Source organism: Micromys minutus (genome assembly GCF_963924665.1).
Source record: "Micromys minutus genome assembly, chromosome: 1".
In the NCBI taxonomy this organism is placed as follows: domain Eukaryota; kingdom Metazoa; phylum Chordata; class Mammalia; order Rodentia; family Muridae; genus Micromys; species Micromys minutus.
This window is the reverse complement of record NC_137969.1, coordinates 107,574,018-107,589,080: the sequence shown is the minus strand read 5'-3', so window position 1 is coordinate 107,589,080 and position 15,063 is coordinate 107,574,018. Positions and strand designations below refer to the sequence as shown.

The window sequence follows — 15,063 nt, the reverse complement described above, 5'->3', positions numbered from 1 at the left end:
CCAAACCCTAGAAATGGGCACCATATACCTGCCAAAGGTGTGGTGGCTCACACTAGAAATCTGAGTGTCTGCGAGGCTGAGGCAGGAGGATTGCTATGTGTTTCAAACCAGCCTCATCTACAAAGTGAGTTCAAGGCCAAGCCACACAGTTCATACAAACAAGAGCTACAGAAGGAGGAGAGCATGAGAGTTCCAATAGTCTCCTGCTGCCCAGCCTCAGGGCTCCCTCAGGAAGAGACAGGAAGCTGAAATACTAAGAACTGGAGGAAATTAGTTAAACAGGAGCAAAGAGGTCATGGTCCTAAAGAAGGAGGTTCAGTAAGTGTGTATACAAAACAATACTCAGAGGGAAGCCTTTAATGACTGAGACAGGCCTACATGACTGACCCAGCCAGAGTGATAAAGATCATCCCAAGCCAGGGAGCCAGATCAGAGATGCTGAACTTCATCCTGCAGCTAAGAGAACCCAGAGTGGGGGCGGGGAGGGGCTTTCACTGGGCAAAGGTGTAAGCACATTTCTAACATTCAGAAGCGTTTTCTCGGACTTCAGAGAGTAGAAAGGGATGGACAAGAGTAACAGTTATGTGCCTGAGATCCTACCTAGCATTGGAGAAGTTGAAAGAGGAAGGTCACGGGCACCTAAAGGTTAACAGCCAGGAATATACAGAAGGGGCCTGTTTAAAACAAACCAACCAACCAGCCAGCCAGCCAACAAAATCCCAGTCACATAAGAGGGGAGGAGAGCACAGTTTGTAGGATATTCATTATTTCCACATATACATTTGACCTTCTGTATCCACGGATATATTTGACCTACCCAAGCCCTGGGATTTGTCTCAAACAACAGGAAGAAAAATGTCTAATGTCTGTATAGAATGCCCATCCAGTAGACATGTTACACATAGAGGTGTCCCAGCCTGACTGAGCCATAAGACCAAATTCAGATCATGAAACTTACTTTCCCCTTGTCCTTGATGCTGAGGAAAGCTGCTGAGGATCTTTCCACGCAGAGACCCATCTACAAGAGACGGCTATACCCTTCAGGGCAGGAGATAAGCTCCATGTCTCCAGTTGGAGGAAAATCAACCCAAGCAGTCTCTCCTTCAGCCTGGCAGGGAGCTGAACCCAACCACACAGGTCAAGTCTCCAATCTACCACCATTGTGGACAACTGTGAGACTTTGACATTCCCACCATGTCCCTTGAGACCCAAGTGAGGGAGGAGGCCGGACATACTTCCACCCACATTCCCAAGACAGGAAACACGCAGGTCAACCAGAGAGAGCAGGGAGACCCAGTGTGGAGCAGAAGAAATGTGGTGGCCAGAATGGCGGCTGGGAGGAGGCAAGAGAAAAGAGCAGGTGTGAGGAGAAGTAGGGGGGGGATGCATACAGCATTGGGCCTTTAAAAACAAACCATTTCTAAGATAAATAGTAATGAGAGAGAGAAAGTGGAAGCGGGAGAAGGGGGAGAGGGAGATGGGGAGGGGGAGAGGAGGGGGAACGGAGAAGAGGACACAGAGGGAGAGAGTATATCATCCCTGGGAGAGCCAGATTTCTGACTGGCCTGTACAAAGCCCCAGGTACCCCTTTTGTCTGTCTTCCTTCCAAGTAGATCCACAACAAAAACTAAAGAAATGAACAACCCATCCTATTGAAAACCTTGAACTTTTATGCAACAAAACATTGTGGTTGGGGCTGGTGGGGGATGTCTCAGTGGTTAGGACTGTACGGGGCTCTAAGGAAGAACCCAAGTTCAGTTCGCAGCAGTCAGGTGAGGGGACAGAACCACCTGCACGTAACTCCAGCTCCAGAGGTTGCCAAGCTCTCTTCAGGGAGGCACCTGAACTCACACACTCATACGCAGACACACATGCATAGGCCTCATTGTTTTTTTTTTTTAAATAAATATGGAAAGGCATCACCCCTGAAATGAAAATTGGGGTGTGTAATAGATAAAGCAGATATGACTTTTCAGAACACAGTGCTATCTAGAGCACAGGAAGGACTTGCCTTCACAGACTGGCACACATGTGGCCTCTCTGCTAACTGTTTGAAGGAAAATTGGTAACTAAGCACAGGGATAGGCTACTTGGACCGGGATCAAGGAAATGCAGATCTGAAAACCCAGGGGCCAGTTGAGCTTCCCAAAGAAACAAGATGGATGTGTCTCACCCTGAATCAGGTTGAAGCCAGACATGTTTCTCCATCTTTAGCAGCAACGAAAATCAGGGGAGGCCTTTTTGGAAGGGATTCAGGACGAACCCCTTCTTGCTCAGCAGTCAGCCCGATCTGTGCCCACCCTCAGGGAAAACTACCTCTGCCAGCAAAAATAGCTGTCCTAGCTTCATCCTAAGACACAACAGAGACAGGCCAAGCACTCCCCATGACATGTGATTTCACATGGAAGTTTTCAATAAACTGTATTCCAGGAGGTGAAAATGTTATAGTCTGGGCAGCAAATGACATTGTTTGCCATAAGTGAGAACAAACAAACTTAAAAGAACAAGATGAAGAGGGAAGATGAGGATAATGAGGAGATGCCAGAGGAAGAGTTGGAGGGAGAGGAGGAAGAAGAGAAGAAGATGAAGGAGGAGGAAGAGAAGATTTATCTTTTTCTTCTTTTTTTATTAGATATATTTTATTTACATTTTAAATGTTATCCCCCTTCCCGGTTTCCTTTCCATAACCCTCCTATCACATCCTCATCCTCCTGCTTCTATAGGGGTGCCCGGTACCCACCAACCCCTTCCCACCTCCCTGCCCTGACATTCCCCTACACTTGGGCATCAAGCCTTGGTAGGACCAAAGGTTTCTCTTCCTATTGGTGTCCAACCAGGCCATCTTCTGCTACCTATAAAGCTGGACCCAGAAGGTATATCTTAATTTGTAAAAATCTGGAAGACAGGAAATGGTAAAGATGATTGCTGTCCAGCTTTATGATCTGCATTTGATCCCTAGAACCTACAAGGAGAAAAGAGAGAGCTTCCTCCTGTGAATTGTTCTCAGACCTACACATGCACACAAACACACACACACACACACACACACACACACACACACACACACACACACCACCTTAAATAAATAAACAAGGTACACATGGCTTAGGGACCTGAATGGGGCAATCCACAAAAGAGTGAGGTTGGCACCACAGCCAGACGAAAGCTGTGTTTCCACCCTCGATGGTGGCAACTACTCTTCCATGGTGTAGCCACACCTGCTGATGCTGTCACTTCCAGACACAGGAAATGAATCCAGTCCTCCCAAGGTTCAAAAATAAAATTAGGATTCACACCTAGTCCTCAAAGACCCAACGGGCATCCTCTTAGTCCTGAAACCCTCTTGCCTTTGCTCATGTCTTTTTCCCTTACCTCTAAAATGTCATATCTTTACTTTCATGGATGCAGTTGTGTTTATAAACCTGTGATTCCTCCCTGTGAGGTAATGTGGCCAGGGAATGTGTACTGGTTGGTGTTTTGTTTGGTTTGTTTGTCAACTTCTAGCCTTTGGGCACGCCTGAGGTACATCTTCTTGGCTGGTGATTGATGAGGGACGGCCCAGCTAGCTTGCTATGAGCAGGCCAATAAGCATCAATTCTCCATCACCTCTATTTGGGTTCCTGCCTCCAGGTTTCTGTCTTCAATTCTTACCCTGACTCCCCTTAGTGACAGAGTGTGTGACCCAAGAGATATAAGTGAAATAAACCCTCTCCTCCCTCAGTGTTTTATCATAGTACTAGAAGTCCTAACTAAGACAGAATGCTTACCATGTTAATCCCTCGAGACCTGCATTTTCTTCCCCAGTTCATTAGATAAGGAAGTTGAGGGCCACAGATTTAAGAGACGTGGGCAGGGCCACACAACTACAGAGTTCCAATCAGAATCCAAAAACTCGGCTTCCAATCACAGGGAGGTAGGTATTCAAAAAGCTCCTAAATGTCATATCTTACACTTGCATTCACCCGACGAAAGGAACTATTAATAATTGTGATCCATCCTGGGGCATCCGCATGAGCTGCTTATAAACTAAATAGGCAAGGTTGCACTGCACACGGTAATTGGAAGGAGTATCAAGGCAGAAGAGCAAAAGAATTACCTGCAGATTCCCACCTACACCTCCAGGTAAAACCAAATGACATCAAAAGAATGTCTACTCACAAATGAAAAGCAATAGGTGGCCCTAGTTACAGATGCGCAGATCTGTGCTCCATTAGACCTCTTGTAAGAAACACTGCCACAATTAGCTAAAAGATTTCTTTAATTTATAACACAATCTACCTCCAGAGAGGACTCCTGTTTGGAGCATGAAAGCAAGAAGACACACACACACACACAGCTATTGCAGTATAATATAGATGTGGTGATAAATGATTGTCAGTACCACTTCTGACTGACTCTCTAAATAATGACATGATAACAGCTAAAATACAAACTCTAATTAAACACCAAACTTAACAAAGTCAAACAACAGCAAATGATGTTTGACAGAAGCGAAGGTCTTAGGACAGGTAAAGGAAGAATGATTAGTAAAATCCTGGAATGTGGCTGGGAGGGAGATGACTCAGGAGGGCAGTAAGAAGCCTGATACGCAAGTGTGGGGACTGGGGTTCAGGTCTTCATCACCCACATTAAAGAACAAACAGACAAATAAACCTGGACATCGCGGTGTAACTCTGAGTGGGAGTTGGGGTGGTTGACACAAGAGCATTCCTTGCAGATTATTGGCCAGCCAGTTTAGCTAACAGAGGAGAGGCTCTATCTCCCAAATTAGGATAGACAGTGATAGAAAAAGACATCAATGTTGACCACTGTCTCTCTCTCTCACACACACGCACACACACACACACACATACACACACACACACACACACACACACACACACACACACACACACGAGATCACAGAACTCTATAATGTCAGCAAAAGAAAAAAAAACTCATGATATCATTTCCTTCAGTTTCTCATAGATAGGTAAACTGAGGCTCAGCAAGGTTTAAAGGCAAGTCTTCTTCCTGATACAGCAATAAGGCAAGAAAGAGACTGGCTCTCCAGGCTAGCAGTCCAACGGAATTCTCCTCAAGCCCCTCCTCCTCATTCTGCTGTGTGTTAGAAAGCTATTCCACTCCAAGTCATATTTTTAAAACAGTATTAAATATTCTATAAATTTTAAATTCCTTTTTAATAATTTTCTAATGCACAGGGGCCTATTTGAAGAAAGGGGTCTGGTTTTGATTCCTTTTGGAAAACAGAACACTGCTCAGGAGTTTATCCTAGTATTGAGTGAAATATTAACAGGACGTATAATGGTTTCAGTGTTTCTTCAGGAAAGCCAAACAGAACTCAAAAAGCATATTCCCCGGGCCTTCCAGTGATGGTGTTTCTGGAGGGCACAGTCAACTAACTCCATGGTCTGCTCCACAAACCCATCACTGTTAAGTAACTCATCAGCAAATAAAGAGGAAATTACCGAAGGGGATTTGCCAAGCAATTAGTCCTCTGAAGCAGATGACATACAACTGTTCTGGGGTGGAGCTTCCAAGCTAGTCACATCAGACGCAGAGCCTAGTAATCTGTAAATAAAAATGCATGGAGCACGACCACAGCTCTGTTGGAGTCTGGAGCTGCCACCCAAGCTCACTAACTGTCCACCTCAAGGCCTTTGCTACTCTTTCCTACTGTTTGTAAAGAGGGAGGCACTTCCAGTGGGGAGAAAAGAAACTCACAGGCAATTTCACCCAGCATCCAAAAGACAACTGGGGTGCCTAAACATCACCTGGACACAAACTAGCAAAGATTCCCTGGCTGATCCCGGGGTGAGCATAGGCTAGACCCAGAAAAGCAAGAAAATGAAGGGCCATCAGACCTGCACTCAGGTGGCCACCTGGCTACAACTGGCAGCCTCTGGCTGCACGCTTTGTTCTCAGACTGTGCCCTGGGTGACACCCCACCACCTATCACACAGGAGAGATAAATCACTCCTATCTGCCAAGTCCTACAAGCTGAGCAATGACCCAGTGAAGTTCTCTGAGCAGTCAAAAGTTCAGCTGCTCCCTGGGACTCTGTGTTGAACAACATCTGGAGCCAACTTAAGCCAATCCCCCAAAGCAGATAAGCCGAGTGCCGCCGTCATCATTTTCTCCAATTAATAATTATCGAAAGCACGTAGGAACCTCAGGGAAGAAAAGGAAGAAAGTTACAAACAGCTTGAATCGGAAGCTCATGGAGTCAGAGGGGCAGGCAGAGAGATGCGAAGCTTGTGGTCGCAGAACCATTTCTGATCTTGGTCTCTGAGCCCATGAAGTGCCTGAGTTATGGCTCGTTTATCATCCAGGACAGCCTTCGCCTTCTGTATCTAAGTGTAAGCTTCTTAGTGTAGGAAGGGCTCAGGGCTTAAGCATCATTCAGAAACACAGGGATCTGTCCAAGCTGAAGTGACTGGCAAAAACTGGTTAAGTTATTCACCGTCTGTTGTGCCAAAGTTTCTACATCCATGACAAAGATAGAACCACAGGGTACCAGGTAAAGGTGCAACGAAGCTTAAAGGGCTTCATGTTTGAAGAAGCAGAGGTAAACTACATATCACTGTTTTTCCCTTTAAGGTCTCCTCTTGCACACTGGATGCTCATTAAAGGTTTCCAGGCAGGCTGAGGAGACAGTAAAGCACTCAGCGGCAAGTGTGTGAAATCACCAGAAGCAGTGTGGAAAAGCTGGGTGTTGTGGCACACCCTTGCAATCACAGCACCGTGGAGGAGGTAGGGACAGAAGGACCCCTGGGGCTCCTTGACCAGCCAGCCTCACTGATCAGTGGAAATCCCTCCCTCAGTGAACAAGACTATAACACCTGAGGAAAGACATCTGGCGTTGACAGCTAGTGTCTGCTCAACACAGCCATCCGTGTGCACCTCAACACACACGTAGACATGCACAGAGCCTCATGGCTTTAATATTGTTATTTTCATACTTAATATTTTCATTCTTGGCCACTTGAGGGCAATACAAAGAGTTTGTGTAAACAACTCAAATAAAAGCAAAACAAGATAAAAATGTTAGACAATCTTCAGGCCTTCCCTAAGTTCGTGGAAATAAACTGCTCTGTCACGGAATGTTAACTTTCAATGGCCCCTGCACTGTGTCTTGAACTCTTAGGCTAACTTTCCCTCCAGAACCAAGGCCAATATTTCTTTATTTCAACAGTATCTTAAGCAGCTTAGGCTTACTCGGGCTTATTGTGTAGCTGAGGCTGGTCTTGAACTCCTTATCTGCCTGCTTCCAGCTCCTAAGTGCTAGGGTTACAGGTACACAACCATGCCTGGCTTGATTCTATATTTCTTTATTTTCTATAAGATATTAAGTGAAAGTCAGTTTATTAAAGAGCTGTGTCTAGTATCATTGGGTTTTCATAATAAGGATTTGTGTCTGTTTTTAATCTCTATCTCTGTCTCTATATCTGTTTATCTGATATACATGTAACCACACATACACATATATATTCATATACACATATACATTACACATATACATAAAACATATATATACATACATATATGTGCATATATATATAACCTCTGGGAAATCCTCAGAAGTTATGAAGCACACCCACACTAATATAATTTGTCACAAGTACAGTTACTGAATGACCACAAATGAACAATGGCTAAATTGTTAAGGGGCTGACACAATGAGATTCACGCCTGTCACAAGAGAAGACTCAATCAACAGTGGGAAAGATCAAAGGAACGCTGGGACACACTCGAAAGTCTTCAGAACACCGTTTAGAGGAAAGTACAGGCAGTATTTGTTTTAGGTGAAAAGAGACACCGCAAGGGCTGAGCGTCAAATGCGGCGTTCATTTTCATACACGCGCATATTAGAGTTAGCTAAAATTAGCTCCCGTTCCTATCTTATAAAGGAATAACTGTTTCAACAAGATTTCATGGCACTGAGTTGAACACAGAAGGTTTCTAGGGTTCTGGAGCTCTAACAGAAGAAACCCCCCTTCACAATCCATCCATGCATCGACTCGACCTCCCTTGCCAACCCAGCCTATGAAGAACTGGCAAAAGCCGAGCCACACAAGCATTCAAGCACCCTCATCACTGCCTCTTACCTTCTCCCTCTTCACTTAACACCAGCTCCCGAGTCCTTAGATTCAGTCATGCCCTGTGTGTGAGCACCCCTCTGCCAGGCAGAAAACCCCAAAGGCCAAGTTCATACCAGCAATGCTCCCAAACAACTTTTTGGACTGACCTCTCAACTAGCCCCATACCCCACCTCTCCCTGACTTCTGAAACTCAGAACACCCCCCCTCAGCCACAGTTGCCCAGCCTACATCCTACATACAAGCAGGCATTTGCTTGTTGCCCCAGCCACTTGCAAGACTTCTCTCTGCCTCTCTCCATCTCTTCCCACAGAAGTGCAAGCCAGCCTTCAGAGACCAAGTCACGTGATCCTCCTCCTCTTTGTCTTTCCTGAACTCCCACCACCTTTCTGAATTCCTTCCGGGTCAGATTGTACCCCCCAGTAAGTACAGCCCAACCCTCTCGGCTTTGTTAGCTATTCCTGTGCATGCCTTTTTCTCTTGCCTGGTCACGAAGAATGGATAATCTCCGGTAGCTCTTGCTCACTCTTATGTCCAGAGCCCCATAAAATAGTTGAAAAGGAAACACACAGCGAATATATGAATGAATCACTTCTTTATATAGGTAGCAGCTGTGAATAAGTTAGGTCATAACTGGCTTAGCTGTATCATATTCATGAAATAACAAGAGCCAGAAATAATAATCCAGACTTTCATTTAAAAGAATAACTTGAATATATCAGAATGCAACAGGATACTCTCTCCCTGCCCACATACAGCCAACAACTGTGAGGACCATAATGAGGCCATTATGTATGGAAGATGCTTAGATAATGTATATACGTTCCTTTTCAATGCAATCAGAGAAAATATCAGCAGCCCAATGTCCAAGGTGACACTGCACTATTTGTCAGTAAGACCTTGAGTATCCACATGACACTTACTTTGTTTATGAGGCAAGAAACCCCTGTACCTCAATAAGCAGGCTGAACTGCCCGAGATAAGATTCCTGGCTGCCCATCTTGTTCAGAAGAAAATTCTTTAGATGCCTTGTTATAGATAATGACTCTCCTCAAATACCACAGGTTTTAAAAGGAAAAGAACACCTCACCCCATATGCACCTGAACCATATCTCATAAGACTTCAGTGTGAGGATCTTCTGTCTGGCAAAATGGATTCCCCTGAAGGGGAAGAGCAACAGTAAGACACCCCATCCTGCCCATTAGCAGACACCTGCAGATCTTCAGAGGTGTCACCTTGCAGTAACTAGGCATCACTGCACTTCCTGGTGGTTCTCAGTCTTCCTGATGCTCTGACCCTTTAATACAGTTTCTCATGGTGTGGTGACCCTTCACCCATAAAATCACTTTTTGTGATCACTTCATAACGGAAATTTCGCTACTACTATGAATTGTAATACGAATATCTGTTTTCCAATAATCTTAGGCTGCCCCTGTGAAAAGGTCATTTAACCCCTAAAGGGAGTCATGACCCACAGGTTGAAAACCACTGATTTAAAGGGAGCCTCTCACGTACACAATGAATGAAATATAAAGAACTCATTTGCATAATTCAAAAGAATACAATGCTTGCCTCCTGTAAACTTGTTCCCTCTCTGCTTTGCCCCACAGAGGTTTCTTAGATTCTTTCTTTCTTTCATTCTGTCAATTTTTGGGAATTGAACCAAGGGCTTCACCCGTGCTAGGCAAGTGTCATCCCATTGAACTCTATTGCCAGACTTATAGCTATACTTCCTAAGGTTTAAAACTAACTGTTAGTCAGGGCCTTGTTAAAAAATATATTCAAACTACAAATAACTCCATTTAAGCACGCTATTCATCATCAGTTTATCTTTTAAAAAATGCACCCTACCACAGAAGAGTTAACATAAGTTCAAATTTAAACTTCAGAAAAATAAATAGAACCCTTATTGGCTTTGGAGAGCCACAAATACCTACAGGGTTGGTCCAAAGACCAAGGTCTAGGCGGATTTACTTGTTCCTAGTCGTGTATGATCCAGGAACAGCCATAGGAAAACAAGACCGTTATAGTCACCCTGTCTAGAGATAAGCTATGTGCTAACAATGGTAGCTTATGTGAACCAGCCATGAGTCATGTGCCAGGCACATTCAAGCCACACACAGGCATATTTTTTTTTCCATTCCATCCTCACAGTATCCCTCTGTGGTCCCTATCTTGTATGGAGAAACTGAGGCATGACCGGGATTTCAAGCATGTGCAGGACCGGAATGGCATCCTGAGGTTTGAAGTCCAGACACTCTGGCAAGTGTCAGAGCTTTGGGCTGTTATCTCGGAGGCCACGGAGTTCATGCTTGGCTTAAAATAAACTGGTCCTGGGGTGTCAACACAGAAATCTGGTGAGTTTGCTTGGAAGTTTTATTTTGTTTGGCTTTTGGAGGATATATTCCAAGCTACTCCAGAACTCACTAAGCAACTCAAGTTAGCCTCAAACGGTGAGGTCCCTCTTCCTTAGCTCTTCCTGTCACACGTTACGATTTCAGACATGAGCCACCATGCCCCCGTCAACTGAATCATTTTTTAAAAATGAACACTTTTGGTAACTCCAGTATCTACCTTTTGAGGAGTGGATTTTGAAATCTTCCATTTGGGGTATGTGGTTTGGTAAGAGGACCTTCTGCTTCTTACCAAGAAAGGAACATTCCAGAAACACTTCCTTCATTCCAGGGGATCAGCAGGGAACATTCAGATTCAGGAGGTCTAGGGTGGAGCCCCAAATTCTGTCTGAATGTCTCGAAGTAAGACTGCTGCCCAGCCAGCCTTAGGAACTTCTGGTGTTGCCCGGCTTGGCCACTTTAAACAACACTGCTCCCAAGGTGGAGAAAATTGATCTGGTTTTCAATTACACAACTCCTCCCCCTGGTTGTGTACACCAGTGTCCCCAAGACTGTCCATCCCCCACGTTCTAGATGAATTCCCTTCTCTCCAGATTTCGCGGAAGGGCAGTGGCCTCCTGTCTGCTCTTTAACAGAGAACCATGAGTCAACAGTCCTTGCTTACACACTGTTTCACGACTCTCTCTGCCAGAAATTTTTACTGTATGTGAGGAAATCAGGAAGTTGTAAAATCCAAACAGACAGAAAGAAACTCAAGACTCAACAACTCTTGGTTGCTGCTGACCCAACAAACAGTTCTCTGTTTCCCTGAAAACGTAGCTCACGATTGTAAGAACTGAAGACATGAGAAGTGACACTCAGGGCAGCTGGCAGCTTAGTGTCTCTCAAGGAGAGGGACACCTAAAATAATTAAGGACAAGCCCCAGGTGGCAATCGTCAATCCTCAGAAATTCAATGTAGAACAAACCAAATAGACCACAACTATAAATGGTTTCATCCAAGCTTAACAACATAAAGGCGCGCGCGCACACACACACACACACACACACACACACACACACCTGCTCAATTTCCCATAAACTATAATTGCAAAGAAAATTATATCTCACAGTTAACAGAGTACATGGCTGGTGAGCAACCATCCCAAGTCAGACTTTATCCTCAGATGGAAAACAGAGCCCATCATAAAACTCTCACCTGACATGGAATGCCCTTCCTTACTGAGGGAGTGGAGGGTAGGATGACAGACAGATCTGCAGCTTGAAGGGCGGCCCTCGTGGCTTGTTGCACAGTGAAGGAGGTGTGGGATGTTTCTATGGTGGCCCAGGAAGTGCAGAAGAAATCCAAGATGAAGGACCAAAAACAAAGAGAAAAACAGAAACTGAATAAACCACTGTAAACAGAGACACTGAGACTTCAAAGCTCAAGAACTTCACATTTAGAGTTTTGTTATAAAAGAGTTACACAGAGAGCAAACAGCTCAGCAAAACAGGTCTGGTTTTATTATGCAGGGCTCAGGGGAGCCAACATATGAAATCTAGACTGTCCCTTCAGTCAAATGAAAACCTTGGTCTCCATGTTTGCGACAGCTACTGTCATTTTCCTCAGGCATCCAATAAATAACCACGAGTCAATCGTTACAAGTAGCGTCAAGTAGGAACGGGAGGAACTGGATAGCAATTGGGCCAAAAGCCTAATTTTAGTCTATTATGCAGGATCTATGCACCCTGAAAGACAACCATGGCACAATGTGGGTAGCCATTAGCATACAAATGCAAAGGAGAGTAGAAAACCAACTGAAGGAAGAAAAAAGGTTCAATTTGGAGTGAAGGTCTCATGTAGCCCAGGCTGATCTCAAATTTGCTCTGTACAGAGGATGGCCCTGAACTTTAGATCTTCCTACCTTCAACTCCCAAGTGCTGGGAATAAACCCATATTCCACCATGTCCAGTTTGTGGGACATTAAATTCTGTACATGGTAGATGAGCCCTAAATTTATAAGTAATTATTGACCAGACATTGTCTTCAGTTTCATTTTTGCCCCAATAGTCAATCTAAGTCACTCACTATATGATGAATGTATGAATGGATAAACAAAAGAAAAAAATGAATAACCTCTTGGTGCTTGTGAGATACTTTTGTGAATTAAAGATGCATACACAGAAATAGGAGAAGTAGAGGGTTTTATTGGCTAGCGTGCTTTTTTCTAGCCTTAGTCATTAAAATTATTTACTGAAGTGCTGGTGATACCCAATTAGCAACCAAATTACATCAAAAGAATCAACCATGCTGTTAGGATTTAAAAACAAAAATCAAAAACAAAAACAAAAACAAACCAGTCATCTAAGTGAATGCCGAACTGGTTTTCAGTCAGGTCCACTGGAGCTGAGCTACGTATGTGTTTAGACTGAGTTTAAATTTAGTTTGGATTTCCTAAGCCCTCGCCAGGTAACAGTAGGAAGGAGAAGACCCAGAATTATATTGGGTGTCAGAAAGAAACTATTCTGGAAGAGGAATATGATCTCCAACGTGAATAATCCGTAAACAGGTAAAGAAGCCAATTATCCTTGGGTACATGGCAACTCGACTTAGTAGTCATAATTATTTTCAACCATACACACTCGCTATTTTTAAGAGCAAGGCCCAGCTGGGAAGGAAAACAACTTCCATTTCTTTCCAGCACTTTGCAAAGTAATGAATAGTAGCCAAAGTATTCTTCCTCCTAAGGAGTTCATTCACCACCAATTTATTTAAGCGTCCATTACGTGCTTGGGTCTGCTCAGCAAACGAAGTCGTTCCTGTCTGTCTTTGGTTTCCCCGAGTGTAATCTGTGTGCAGAGAAAAAAGTTCAGCGGACTACCATTACCATGCCCTTACAAAAAGAAAGCAAGTCGCCGTCTTTCTACCAAGAAAAGGCTGTTGGTTTACAAACAGTGACCGAGTTCAATAGGAGTTCAGAAAATCCTATTTCATCTTAACTGGGTGTTTATTTTAAGGGCAAGGGAAGTTTTGATTTTTATCGGGTAACGTTTCAAAGGAAGCTTCAAAATACTTAATAATCACTTTTCCAGAAGCTTCAAGTCCTGAGGACTAGGATTTGCCTGTATATGAATCGGTGTGTACACAAGGCCCTGCTTACACAGTGCCTGGTAGATAAGATTTGATAGAGTCCAAATGACAGTCTCCTCCCATTCTGCTGAAGTACACAGAACAGTCAAATGTGATGCAAATGCTGTAAAATATTAATTTACTCCAGCGCTGGCATACCTCCTTCTTTCAATAAGCATTTTCCCTGCCACCCGAGCCAGAGTAATAGTTACCTGCTTGCTGTATTCCATCAAATAAAAAAAAAAAAGAAAGAAAGAAAGAAGAGGAGGAGGAGGAGGAGGGATCATGAGAATAGAGGGGCAAGGCCACACGTGAAAACACACAATCAACAAGACAATAAACTATAAAACACCTCACACAGTGACACACACTAAAATTGGAATCTTTAATATTTCAAAAGCACAGAGCAGAGAGGCACAATAGCACTAATGGTGAAAGATCACCAAGCAAGACGGCCCGAGTAACCGAAACTGTGATGGTGTGTAAAACCCAGGAGAAAACACAGGAGTCGGGATCAGGGTCAGGGGCACGGAGAGAGAAAGTCTGCCTTACATGACGGCAAGAAAATGCCTTCTCTTTCTGTAAGAAGCACACACACTCACAGGTTGGCAGCTGTAACCACTAAAAATACCTGACAAATAAGTCCCTCTGAATCTGTCACACTTTAAGGGCATTTTGGTGGAAGCAGGTTGCATCCTTCTCAGATGAAATGAAGCCCCGCAATCATGGGGACACTGACCCTCCAAGCCCCAAGGTCTTCCTGCACCTTCAGTTTTCTGAAAAGGGATTTTCGGGTAGGACATCGCTTTCATTTACATGACGGTAAGTATCACTGCGTTTTCATTATCCCACAAATGGTGTGCGCTAAGAATTATAGAAATATCAAGGAAACATGGCTACTAACATCAAACATACCAAACAAAAGCGAACATGAGTTGCTGTGTTTGTCTCTTAGAACTCTAAACATGCTTCAGTTTGTGTAGGATCATAATAACAGGAGGTATAAACATTTATACTAAATTACTGTAAAGGGCTAAGGTTATAAGGACTGTAAAATATGCCATTATGCTGGTGAGAGTAAAAAAATACATAAAAATAAAATTAGGAGAGAAAAAAAAATAAAAGTGCTGTCACTACAAATAAAGATGAATTATTCCACGGCATTCCTTTCCTTCGGTAATTTTAAGTATTTTCTTTTAAAAAAATAAAAAAAAAAGAACTCAATCCAATTTCAATCCTTACAGCCAGTATTTTTTCAATTACGGAAAAGCTAGCATCCTATGTGCACATCATGATGTCACTGCCCACAGAATTGCAATGAGTGAATTTACTAAACGAAATTAATCGTAACTGAGATAGTGTTACCGATGAGTCAGAAATTCAAATCTTAAGCAACAAGCGAAAGAAAAGCTGCACGGTAGTCCCAAGGTAGAGGTTGTGGCCTCCGCTGCTGCTCCTACAATTTTCTGTCTTATTTTGTTTTGTTTTTAAACAGACATTT

At 43.7% G+C, this 15,063-nt stretch overlaps 1 protein-coding gene across 2 annotated transcripts in view; it reads right to left on the bottom strand.

Annotated features, from left to right (window-relative positions):
- The window catches only part of ATXN1 (ataxin 1), a 393,467-nt gene that overhangs the window by 373,338 nt on the left and 5,066 nt on the right, over nt 1-15,063 (bottom strand). For both annotated transcript variants that reach the window (XM_080933829.1, XM_080933830.1), the window contains exon 2: nt 11,652-11,767. The gene's annotated coding sequence lies outside the window, so the exon portion shown is untranslated. The remainder of the gene's footprint in view (nt 1-11,651; nt 11,768-15,063) is intronic.